We start from the raw sequence: 14,677 nt of genomic DNA, 5'->3' as shown, positions 1-14,677 counted from the left end.
TAATTATTTATGCGCACCATTGTGATTGCAAAAGCTTGAAAACAGTTTTTAGGACAGTAGATAGCTAAAAACAGCTGAATGCTTTTATTATCAAAATTTAAATAATTTTAATCTATAATGAAAGGCGGTTGAGCTAACTTTCCTATTAGTGTTGAAGTAGCTTTTGGTGTTTTTGGTGTAGACTATATAGTGTGGATATTTTTCTCTGTGTGGCTATTTTTTTTTTTTTTATATTTTAATACATAAAAGACACTTTCATTCCAACTGACTCATCTCTTTCATATTCGGTGACAGTATTATCCTCATCATTCTCCTCATGTTAATACATCATCTATTCTAGCATCAATATAATCATATCATCAAAATAAATCATCATCCTCATATATGTCATCATCATTGTTTTACAACAATCTATTGCACATCCACACACCCTTTCACATACATACATACGTACGTACGTACGTACATACATGCATACGTACATACATGCATGCATACATACATACATACATACATACATACATACACATATACACATACATACATACATACATACATACATACATCTGTATAATATGGACAAGCAGACACAAAAAGACACAATATCCCCACCCCACACACACAAACACCCTCACACACACAAACACCCTCTCTCTCACACACACACACACACACACACACACACACACGCACGCACGCACGCACGCACGCACGCACACACACAGAGAGAGAGAGAGAGAGAGAGAGAGAGAGAGAGAGAGTATGTTGTAATAACTACATCAAAAAATGTTTACATTAAATTATAACCAAGATTGGTAAAGAGTATGAAAGGAATGCAGAGAAGGAAGAAAAGAATAGGATGGATACAGGTACTTTAAATTATTTTATTTGAAAAATTGACAAAAATTGAACATGACGACCTTGTCAGGGACTGGTGATCTGAAAATTATAATGTCAGTGATAAACAAGAACAATCTTATTTTTACCAAGGGCATACAAATAATGGATTATCCATTATCTCTGATCTTACATACATTATATCATTCTAAAATTTGCATTAATTTTTCCCACTTCTTCCACTCATTTGCAAACATGTCTCTTGCCCTCTCCCCTTTACTACAAGAAATATATTTCTGATCTTTGTAATGATCAAATAAAGAGTAAATCAGAGCATTAATAGTCAGGGTCTTGTGAAGGCATCTCATTCTGAAGATATATTGTTTAATTAGTAAAATTATTTGATTGTCAACTTTGTATAGTACAGAATTGTTATCACTGAACTTACCAAAAAGCAATGTCTACGGAATAGATCAAGACTCTGAATAAGATTTTGGACTTGATCACATTCCCAAAATAGATGTTCAATGGTTTCCCTCTCAGAGTTGCTCAAATTACAGGGAGGACTATCTACTAGCTTGGCTTTAAAAAGAAATGAGTTTGTGGTTAAGAAATGATGTGAGATTCTAAATTGAAGCCATTGTAGTTTCGAATTTTTAGTAATTTGAAAAGGCAGTACATATATATTTAGCCAATCTTTATCATTGAAATTAAAAACTTCAACCACTTTTCCTTGCCCTTGGCTGTTAATTTTTTTTTACTGTTTAACAATTCATAGAATAATTTAGAACCTTTGGTCTTTTTTAAGAAGATAGCAATGTTGACAGGTAGAACTGGGCGGGCCATGTTGTACTCTTCATTTTGATAGTCTTGTAAACATCTCCTAATTGCTGTAACTAATCCATTATATTTTAAGAAATCAGTATTGATATTATATTTGTTTATAAATTCATCATACAAAAATAATGTTTTTGTACTATAATCTTTGAAAAAGTCTCCTATTAAATAAACACCTTTTGCATACCACTGTCGATAGAATACAGATTTACCACTGATAGTTATACTACTGTTGTACCATACAGGTGTTTGCAAGAGTGACTTCCCTTTAATTACTTTCATATTATTGGAGCTATCTAATCTATACCAAGCCCTAAGAACATCTCTCCAGAAGATATTATTACAGTTTTCTTCACCTAATTTAATATAATTACCACCAATATTTAGCAGTCTATCCAAGTTAACTAATTTCACCAAAAAGACTTCCCATCGGCTTGGAGACTGATACAATCTCTTAATCCAACTTACTTTTAGAGCATCAACAAAATTATTAATATTGATCATTTTTAAACCATGAGCATAATCTTGTACAATAACATCTCTTTTAACTTTATCAACCTTACTGTGCCATAAAAATTCATTTAAAATGGAGTTTATTATCTTGAGTGTTTTTTCATCTGGATTTGGAAGGGAAATAAATAAGTGATTAAACTGTGAAATCATTAATGATTTAATCAAATGAACTTTCCCAATTGGAGTTAGATTTCTCCTACTCCAAGTTTTAATCAGACTTTTAAATTTTACTATTTTCTTGTCAAAATTCATCTTAATCATTTCATGTAAATTGACACTAAAATCAATTCCCAATAAACAAAATTTGTCTTTCCCCCATTTTAGATTAAGCTCTGGTAAAAATGTGTCTTGACTATGCTTTTTACTCCCAATCCAAACAACTTCTGTTTTATCAATATTGATCTTTAGACCAGAAATATTTGCAAATGTGTGTAGTTCATTTATCGACTCTCGCAAGGATTGTTCAGTGCCATCTAGTGTCAGGTAAGTATCATCTGCATACTGAGATAAAAGAACATGTATGTTATCTACTTCAATACCCTTTATTTTTGTGTTATTTCTAAATCGAATAGCAAGAGTTTCAGCACATAAAATAAAAATGTATGGCGCTATTGGGTCACCTTGTCTACATCCCCTTTTTATATCAAAAAATGAAGAAAGATTCCCCCCTTGATTTACAGATGTCCCTATGTTACTATGAAACAGTTTTACCCAGTTAGTTATATCATTCCCAAAGCCAAAAAACCCTAATACCTTTTCAATAAATTTCCAGGATACCGAGTCAAACGCTTTTTCAAAATCTACCATTAGAACCATACCAGGAATATTATTATCTTCTGTAAGCTGCATAACATCATATACAAGTCTTGTGTTTTCACCTATATATCTACCGGCAAGAAATCCTGTCTGATCTTTACTAATAATTTTATCAAGTACAGATTTTATTCTATTTGCTATTGCCCCTGATGCTATTTTATAAACAATATTCAATAATGTTATAGGCCTCCAGTTCTTAATAAACTGACGAGGTTTGTCTTTTTTAGGAATGCAAGTGATTATACCACGACTGTTGTGTAACTGATAATTCCCCTTTAATGTACCCATAATTTATAGATCGAACAACAAAATGACAAAGCTCTTTCCAAAAATGTTTAAAAAATTCTGCTGTATAGCCATCGGACCCTGGACTTTAATTACTTTTCATATTTGTTAATGTTTTAGTAGCTTCTTCAATAGATATCAACCCTTCTTATTTACTGGAGTCAAGGTTATTAAGTTTTGGAATATTTTCAAAATCAAGAAAGGTTTCAATATCAACATCTACTAAATTGTCATTAGAATCATACAGGTTTTCATAAAAACACTTAATTTCATTTAAGATATCTTCTTGCTTTGTGACCCAACTACCATCATCAAGTTGTATTTTTGGAATAATTTTTGATGTGAAATTCCTATTTTCAAGGCTAAAAAAATAACTCGTAGGTTTTTCTCCTTCCTCTTCCCATCTAGCCCTGGATCTTATTATGCTTCCCTGAATCTTTTTAAATCTAATTTCCTCCAACTCTTTCTTCTTGCTATCTATTTCAGCTACATTAATAACATCTTGCTTTTCCGATTCTTCTATAGACTTTTTGAGCCTATTTTCTTTAATGTTTTGAACTTTCTTTTTAAAGGCTGCATGCGATATGGTTTTGCCTCTAATATTCATTAATAAAACTTAAGACATAATTGATCATCTATATTAAACTGTAATTCTGAGTCCAGTATGTCATTGATATTGACTGTATTATAAACTGGTAGACAATATTGCATTTTTGTTTCTTTAATTATATTCTTGACTACCTCTATATATTCTGTATCACACAATAGAGAATTGTTGAACTTCCACAATCCTTTACCTTTTTAAACTCATGAAATTTTACTGTTATTTTTGGAAAGGAGTGATCCGAACGATATCCTGTTTCTATAGTTGAATCATTTACACAAGTTAATAAATTTTCAGAAATTAGAAAAAAATCCAATCTCGATTGTTTAAGTGGGTTTGATTTTCTCCATGTGTACCTTACCAGATCTGGGTGAAACTCTCTAAAAATATCAACTAGACTATAATTATCAATGACCTCTAAAACTTTGTCCCTGGCTTTTGCATTATTTATATGTTTGTAACTTTTATCATAATCGATATCAGGGTTGATTACAAGATTAAAATCCCTGCAAATAATTACTCTATCATTCCCAAAGCTGTCTATAGTTTCAGCAACATTGTTATAAAAATCAGGTTCATCTGAATTTGGACCATATAGTGTAATTAATGTTATATTTATGTCTTTCAGTTCAACATCAATAGCTAAAAAATTACCTGTCAAATCTTTTTTCTCTTTCTTAACTTTAAATTCAAAATTGTTGTTAAATAAGATTGCAACGCCCCTCGCATTTGATTTAAAAGAATTAAAATAGCATTCATATCCCCATTCATTACGAATAATGTTTTCATTTTCCTTAATAAAATGAGTATCTTGTAAACAAAATATGCTATATTTTTTCTCTCTTAAATAAGAAAAAATGTCTTTTCTTTTAATACGATCACCTGTGTGGCTATTTATGTTGTAGTTGTTCGAACTGTCGGTGAATAAAGTAAATCCCGTTTTATATTAAATACCTCCCGTCTTCATTACATGGCGCCTTTTAAGTCAAAGAAACCTATATGTTGTACGTTAAAACAAACCGTTACAGATCAAACAAGGATGCAGGCGCGTAGCCGGACCTTAATAGATGTGCGGAAGCCCGGACGGACCCAAGTCCTACCTAACCAGTGGAAGAGCACGTGAGAGGGGCAGAATCCCCCCATCTCGTACTGGGTCCCTCTTCCTGGGATTTCTGAGGGATATAATTGATATAATATATAATATAATTCAATAACATATTTATAAAACATTTCGACAAACTCTAACATTCATTCTCCGTCCATGGTTGATGTCCGGTATGTCAATGTTCCGCCAGTCGCAGACGTAATAGACACACATAGAAACATCTCTAGACACCTTGAGACATTCGGATACATTTAATTAAAGTTCCTTGATTACAATAATTAGTCGGACGCTGGCCAGGTAGTTGTATAATCTAGACACCGATAAATAGGTCTACCTTTCAAGTTCACGTAGAGTTTGACAGGAAACTTATCCACAGGAATATCAATATTTTAATGTGATATTATTAAAATAATAAATTCTTCAAATAATCAAATGAAAACAAGAAAAATCTTTTAAAAAGATAAACGGCATAGTTTTAATGCTGGTGATTATAATGTAAATCTGCTGTTGAAATAGATTAACGAACTAATGCATTTCAGCACGGATAAAAAAATATATAGGTTTGAATCATATTTGGTCATAATAAGACTGCATTTGAATCAGAAATAAAATTTTATTAATGTGTCATTTGAAAAGATACATCCACTGTCTTATTTAGCTTGCATTCAATCTTAACTTTATTTCGTTTTTAACTGCATATCTACATTTTGCATCTACCTCTACATTGACCAATCACATACTTCATCTTGACCAGTAACGCCACCTGTCGCGTCATATCCGGGGCCAAAAGAATATTATACGGCTATGTCGAAAACAATTATCTTGACAAAATGATGTTTGAAGCCTGGGCGTACTGGCGTACGTCTGGCTAGGCGCCTGTCATGATATATGTATTGTTTGTAATTCTACTTTTAATTTCGTTCTCTAAAATCTAGATATATATTTGTGAAAATTAACAACGATTTCAATGTTTTTAGCTTACGAGGATTCTTAACATTTTTACGTTTTTGACTTTAGTGTTCATGTAAATGACAGATATATTACACATCTATAAATCACTACTCTATTGCAATTAAACAGAAGACAGACAGACAGACTATGAAAAGTCAACAACAAACCCATAGTCTGTCTGTCTTCTGTTTAATTGCAATAGAGTAGTGATTTATAGTGTGTCTATAACAGGTAGCCCAGTAGGGACATTTGTTTGACATTTTTGACATTTGAGTATGAAGTATGAACTGTAGCTGTTTTGTCAGAATGAGAGTTACTAGTGATGGGTGCATGTCCATGTCAGAATGAGAGTTACTAGTGATGGGTGCATGTCCATGTCAGAATGAGAGTTACTAGTGATGGGTGCATGTCCATGTCAGAATGAGAGTTACTAGTGATGGGTGCATGTCCATGTTAGAATGAGAGTTACTAGTGATGGGTGCATGTCCATGTCAGAATGAGAGTTACTAGTGATGGGTGCATGTCCATGTCAGAATGAGAGTTACTAGTGATGGGTGCATGTCCATGTCAGAATGAGAGTTACTAGTGATGGGTGCATGTCCATGTTAGAATGAGAGTTACTAGTGATGGGTGCATGTCCATGTCAGAATGAGAGTTACTAGTGATGGGTGCATGTCCATGTCAGAATGAGAGTTACTAGTGATGGGTGCATGTCCATGATAGAATGAGAGTTACTAGTGATGGGTGCATGTCCATGATAGAATGAGAGTTACTAGTGATGGGTGCATGTCCATGTCAGAATGAGAGTTACTAGTGATGGGTGCATGTCCATGTTAGAATGAGAGTTACTAGTGATGGGTGCATGTCCATGTTAGAATGAGAGTTACTATAGTGATGGGTGCATGTCCATGTCAGAATGAGAGTTACTAGTGATGGGTGCATGTCCATGTTAGAATGAGAGTTACTAGTGATGGGTGCATGTCCATGTCAGAATGAGAGTTACTATAGTGATGGGTGCATGTCCATGTCAGAATGAAAGTTTCTAGTGATGGGTGCATGTCCATGTCAGAATGAGAGTTACTATAGTGATGGGTGCATGTCCATGTCAGAATGAGAGTTACTAGTGATGGGTGCATGTCCATGTCAGAATGAGAGTTACTAGTGATGGGTGCATGTCCTTGTCAGAATGAGAGTTACTAGTGATGGGTGCATGTCCATGATAGAATGGAGAAGTTCCGGGATAAAAAATCAGAGTAACAATACTTACCATAAATTAATCACGGAATCCAGCAACTTCAGGCCCCGGATGGACTTATATTCAGTACTATTACAGTCCTACAATACGACAGGATGGTAGTAATAAAGTAAAATATAAATATTCAATATCAATCTACTTTTTGATAATACGTTTTTGGAAAATAATTTCGTCACCAAAGACTTATATCAATGCTTATGACGATATCACTAGTTTTATTATCATTAAAAAAAAAAGAGATAAATTATCACATTAAATATGTATACAATAACTGTATCTAAGATGCCGATATCTTTGCCCCGTATCCATGGAAGATTAGAAAACATGTAACTGGAACTAGATTCTCGTATTTCCCAGTGCAATAGACAACATCGATAAATGCTAGGACCGCTAACTTATCAGATTACATCGTCCAGACGAAAATTCATTTGACTTATTAGATATTAATGATCAAGATAATAATGAAGAAGCGTATGAAAAACTTACCAGACAGCGAGGACAAAGCGCGCCCTAACAGGTACGGGACGAAATTGCTTGAACTATGTAAAAGATGTTCCGTATTTATTGCGAACGGTCGTATTTTTCGGGATAAATTTATTGGTGTAACTACATGTAAACAAACCAGTGTTGTAGACTACCTTCTGTTGTCTCTATAATCATTTGAATTAGTGTCCGACTTTGAAATATGTTATTTTGATCCTTTATTCTCGGACGTCCATAAAACTATAGATTTCTCTTGTCGCTTACAATGTCAAAATACATTTAATATAAACCCTTTATCAGATAAACGTGAAGATATCAATACTGAAAATATGAAATGGGACCAAGCTAAGGCAAATACTTTCTCTGATCCTCTTAGTCTGACCAATCAGGACAGACTACGAGATATCAACAGCACTCTGAATAGATTAACGGGAAATGATTCGATTACTAGTGACCAAATCAACGATGTAGTAAATGACATTTGCTCCGTGTTAACGACTACAGCGAAAGACATCTTTGGAGTTAAAAAAAAACAATCGCACTATAAAAACGAACAAAGATAAGTTATGGTTTAATAAAGAATGTAAAACGGCACGTACGGAATTCAATAGAGCTAAAAACGCATATAAACGTGTTAAGTCAACGTATACAAAAACACTGATGAATAAAAAGGGGACAGAGTACAGGAAATGACTCCTTATCAATTACAGAAAATTTAAAGAAAAGTGCGCGGAAGAACTACGGCGGATTTCTAAAAATAACCCAAAATTATTCTGGAATACATTAAACAAGAATTCGCAATGTAAGAACAAAGCAGGTGAAATTCCAATAGATACCCTTTATCAGTATTTTAAAAATCTCAATGGAAACCAAGATGGCGACGATGCTAACGATCTTGAGATAAATAACGAAGATACCAACACAACCCAAGACGAAAGCGGCGATATACTTAATCGTATTATATCGGAAGATGAGCTTCAAAGCGCTATCAATCAATTAAAAAATAATAAGGCGCCAGGAGTAGACAAAATTTTAAATGAATATATTAAAAATTCGTCACCCGATATGATATCAATGTATTGCAAACTATTTAATATTATATTTGACACAGGTTTAATACCCGAAAAGTGGAAAATTGGTGTGATCAAACCTATTTATAAAAATAAAAGAAATCCCGATGACCCCGACAACTACAGGGCTATTACTTTGATAAGCTGTCTAGGAAAACTATTTACATGTATAATCAATAACAGACTTAATATTTACGCCGACTCAGTTGGTCTGATATCTAAAAACCAGGCGGGGTTCCGAAAAAAACACTCTACAATGGATAATATTTTTATAATGCATTCGTTAATTTCTCTTTATTTATCAGCTGGTAAAAAAAAATATTGTACGTTTGTCGATTTCCGTAAGGCGTTTGATACTATCTGGAGAACTGGACTCTGGACGAAAATGAATAAAAGCGGAATAAAAGGTAAATGTTTTAAAATAATATATAATATGTACCATAATATTAAATCTTGTGTAAACTTCCATTCGGAAACCTCGGACTTTTTCCCTTGCTTGGTCGGGGTCTGGCAAGGGGGAAAATCTCTCCCCATTTTTGTTTTCCGTATTTCTTAATGACCTTGAAGAATTTATGATGTCAATAGGCAGTGTTCCCCTTCAAAATTTAAGTGATGAGATTACCAGAAACTCCATATTTTTATTGAGGTATTTGTATTATTATACGCAGATGATACTGTTATTTTCTCTGAAACAACGGAAGGTATGCAAACTGCTCTAAATAATTTTAATGAATATTGTAAATTATGGAAACTTGAAGTTAATATAAAGAAAACTAAGGTGACGATCTTTAGTAAAAGAAAAACTAAACGGCGACATAGTTTCACGCTTAACGATCAAATACTAGAAATTGTAGACTGCTTCACATACAAAATGTATTTAGGTGTTACTTTTAAATCGAACGAAAATTTTGCAAATGCTAGACGTAAGCTTATCGAACAAGCACAAAAGTCCATATTCTCAATTTTTAGAAAAATACGAAATCAGACAATTCCTGTTGATTTGCAACTCAAACTTTTCGATTCGCTAGTTGAACCGATTCTGTTATATGGAGCAGAAATCTGAGGATACGAAGATCTCAAGTCTCTAGAAATAATACACCTTAAGTTTTGTAAAAGAATATCAAATGTTAGATCTAATACACCAAACTATATGATTTATGGAGAGTTGGGAAGATATCCATAAGAACTGAAAGTCAAGATAAGAATGTTAAATTTTTGGAATCAACTTTTTACAAATGAAAATAAATTAAGCAATATATTATATAGGCTAATGTCGAGTTTGAATCGCTACGGTAAAATGAGATTCAAGTGGTTAGATAGTGTGAAACAGATTTTTAATGATACTGGATATACATATATATTTGACATTGAACTACACATGAATGCAAGTTGTTATAAGTATGAAGTCAAACAACGTTTACGTGACACAATTATACAAAAAATGGTTTTCAGGTCTAGAAACTTACTCAAAAGGTCAGTTTTATTCACAACTAAAAAAAAAAAAAATGCATTTGAAAGTTATTTTACAAAGTTGTCAGATCAGAATAGAATCACTATCACAAAATTGCGTACTTCAAATATCAAATTCCCCATAGAAACTGGACGATTGCATGGTATTCCAAGGGGAAATAGGATGTGTTATTTATGTGTTAGTAGTATCGGGGACGAATTTCACTATCTGTTTAAATGTCAAAATGAAGAAATCATTTGTATTAGAAAAAACATGTAGCTCACTACCTTCTCAAAAATCTAACTATGCTGAAATTAGAACGTCTGCTGAAAAATTGCAATATCCAAATCATGACCAATCTAGCACTGTTTCTAAGAGAGGTGATGCTTTTGATTTGAATATGCTACATGTATTTAAAGCAGAATGTATATCTATATATACATATGTAGTTACTTGTATTATACACTGTATGTATCCATCTTGTCATGCTTATTTCTATTGTTTGTCACAAATGTCCTCATGTAACACATATTCATGTGTCTGAGTGTATCAATAAAGAGTCTTGAAAATCTTGATAAGTTTTCAGTTTACAGATTAGAGGTTACTTCTAAGATATAACCCTAGTGACATTCAAATTACGTAACATAGCTCTTTGTTTTATTCAACAAAGACTGAATGATAAATCAATACAAATACTTCATGTGTATGTATGTTGGAAGCAATGTTATACATTAGTATTTTTTTGAGATTCAATAATATTTAAAGATTAAAAAAATATAGAGTAACTTGCACAGAACACCCGTTTCGGTTTGATGATGCCCCTGTTCGGTTTGATGATGCCCCTGTTCGGTTTGATGATGCCCCTGATCGGTTTGATGATGCCCCTGTTCGGTTTGATGATGCCCCTGTTCGGTTTGATGATGCCCCTGATCGGTTTGATGATGCCCCTGTTCGGTTTGATGATGCCCCTGTTCGGTTTGATGATGCCCCTGTTCGGTTTGATGATGCCCCTGTTCGGTTTGATGATGCCTCTGATCGGTTTGATGATGCCCCTGATCGGTTTGATGATGCCCCTGTTCGGTTTGATGATGCCCCTGATCGGTTTGATGATGCCCCTGTTCGGTTTGATGATGCCCCTGATCGGTTTGATGATGCCCCTGATCGGTTTGATGATGCCCCTGATCGGTTTTATGAGATATATTTTACTTTTGACCCCCCCCCCCCCCCCCTTTTCCCGGTTCGGTTTGATGAGATGCCTTTTACATACAAATAAAAAATGAAACGCACCACAGAGTGGACATGCCCATGTTCAGGTTTCAACCGGAAGTCGATATTTGAAGTTCTATATTTTTCATATCATTTTTTTTCTCTCTCTTTTCTATTGAGCTAATAGGGTAATCTTTGAAACCAGAATGATCTTTAAATATAGAGTATGTCCTCGACGAGTTTTTAATTGGTTGAACCGTGTCTGTATACATTGATCATGTACTTTTTGAATAATAATTGATTCCAAACATTTGATATCAGGTAAACAATTTCTCTAAAGGTTCATCCAACGCTGTCTAGGGTAGCTTTAACGTCCAATAAAACTCAGTTGGTCCAGTTACATAAAGAGCATACATCAATTTGTACATAGAACTAGAAATTAGATAACAGTATACCAGAACTTTGTCATTCTTAGTTTGTTATCAACAGTAATAGGATTTCTGTCAGTTTTTTCCTTAAATCATAATATTTGTGGTGGTTTTTTTTCTCTTCTTTGTAAACCAATATCTTAACAGAATATTGTAGATGTACTTTTTCCTATTTCCTTGTATCATCGTATTCTCATATTTTACACGAGTATAATAAAATAGGGTCAACTAGTGATTCTAATATTTTCAATTATAACTAAACAGAGGAATTCACAAATCTGATCTTACGATGCAAAGCGAAAGTGGTTTTTTTGTTTTGTTTTTTGTTTTGTTTTTTGTTTTTTGTTTTTTTTTTTTGTTTTTTTTTGTTTTTTTATTTGAATCTTGAATGTAATGAAAATGATAAATGATTTCACTCTATCTCTGGGTTTTCTGTTTGTCTTAATGCTTATCCAAGTCTCCATAGTCTTTGAACATCTCTCATAGTTTGTAAACCAGTATAAGACGAGCGTTCTTGCCCTAGAATTATCAAAACTTATGTTCTTAAAAAAAAAAAAAAAAATAATGGCAGATTATGGTACTATGCCGAAGTTTGAAGTAAATGGGTACTATTTCATTAATCGTACTCTTAATGTATCAATTATGTAAATCATTAGTTTCACATGTTTTATTATTATCCATATTTTAACTGCGTCTACTTTTCTCCCGGGTAATTCTACCGTTCAGTATACTATCAGTGACGACCACAATTTCAAATTCTTCTTCTTCACTATCATCAGGATCCAGATTTTAGATTAGTTGTGGAGCTCATCAACTTGCAAGTAAACTTTTGGCACATTATGTTGTTTATCAATTATATTTAAACTGTCCTAGAATGCTTCCGGTCCATACATGGAAGTTTTCCTCATATCGTTCTCATTTTTTTCTTGGAACTTTCTATAATTTGCGTTGATTAATTTTTTGCACATTTGAATTTGTTCATTAATGCTTTACTATTCGCATCACTTTTAAAGGTTTTGTCAGTTTCTTAGCTTAACGGAATTCCTTTCTTTCACAGCACATTATCATGTAAAGTGAGGTTGTTTCTCCTTATTGAACTATGTTTTACACAATCTCTGTTTTGTACCGAAAACAATTTTTGCCGTTGTTTTAAACATGTTAGGAATACTCTATTCACAACATATATAGTGATATTAGTGTGGGGGACTCATGCATTCTCTTTATCTCGTCGTTTATATCCCGCAGTTTACCGCCGTTTTCTACCTCCAAATTATACACAAAATCCGCCTGTCATTCTTTAAGCGACTTCCAAGTTTTCTCGGATTTCCAATATCTATCTTCGAGTATACTAATCCTTTAATAAATATATAAATCTATATAAAATACTAATAAAGTGAACATCTGAGATAAGCGGACCAAGGTCTAAAATTTCGACATAGAAAATGCATTAAACACTTAATTTTTCCATGTATTTTATCCAAAGGATTTGCCATGACCGACCTTGCCGTTAGTTATGTATACATTATTATTATTATGATTTTTACAAAATTAAAATAGTATTATACCAAATGCGTTTAGTCTTGACTAGATCTTGTTAATGGGACTTCTAATTGAAGGACGTCATAGCCATATGAATAATTATACATATCATTATTTCCAATTAGGTTTTACACTTAAACTGAACCTAGCACCTTGGCGATGATAGTTTTTTTGATTTTTGTTTTTTGTTTCTTTTATCATTCCTCTTTCTGAGACGGTGTATGTTGTCGGACACGATCTTGTCTAATAGACTACAGATATTCTGGGACGATTCTGACTTGTCGCTAGGTCGTTTGCCGGCATAATAGCCACATGGATGTGTTATATAATACACAAAGCAAAAATACAGACGATTTTTGGTTGATAAAGAAAGCGGGACACGAGATGGTAGCCCGGGAAATCTAAGGATGATAAAGTGAAGCATGATAATCATGACGATTCGCTAAAACGATTGTTCTAATAAAAGGAAAACAAATTGAAAGGTAAAATTGAAATAAAACTTTGTGATAACAAAAACAATTATTACTTTTGTGTGACTCAAAATGCAGCAAATACATGTCAGCAGACACGAATAATTTAAAAAAAAAGAAATTCTCTTCCAAGGGGAGATAACTCCAACATATCTGTATACCAGAGTTTAAATCCTTTACAAACATGGTACATGATTTCGTGTGATTTAGTTCCATGTCATAAAATAATAAAACAAATCAGATATGTATATTAATTTATTTTCATTAGTTTTTTTTATTAAACGTAGAAAATGCGTATTTAAATAATATTTATTATTAATATTTATTCTAAGTACCTCGATTATAGACGCCCTTTGAACTTGACTGACACTCTCTGACTCGGAGCAGAACTTGATTACACTCACCGATTCATCCTGGATCCGACTTAAACTTGTTTACTCTGAACAAAACTTAGTCATCACTGCCACCAATTCACTCTGAACTTACGCTCGCTAACAGACCATAACACACAATAACCACACAGCTCGAATCACACTTGATCTACGACTCTGAATTTGACTTTCATCGCCCGACACATACTTAGATCATCGATGATCGTGCTAACTGATCTAGTTATAGCTTATATATAAACCTCATAAAAACAAACGTTCCAATGATTTCCATAGTCACGTGACAGGTATTGACGTGATTTGTTGAGGACAAAGTGATGGCTTGTTGATCTGTAATGATCATGGTTCATGCAAATGGAATAACGGACACTAAAATTGGTGAACACATTCATGTTGCAATTTGTCATGAAATTAATCCGAACAACTATGACGTCACAAG

The sequence above is a fragment of the Pecten maximus genome, chromosome 18 (genome assembly GCF_902652985.1).
Source record: "Pecten maximus chromosome 18, xPecMax1.1, whole genome shotgun sequence".
In the NCBI taxonomy this organism is placed as follows: domain Eukaryota; kingdom Metazoa; phylum Mollusca; class Bivalvia; order Pectinida; family Pectinidae; genus Pecten; species Pecten maximus.
The sequence above is the reverse complement of the archived record's forward strand: the minus strand, read 5'-3'. Positions refer to the sequence as shown.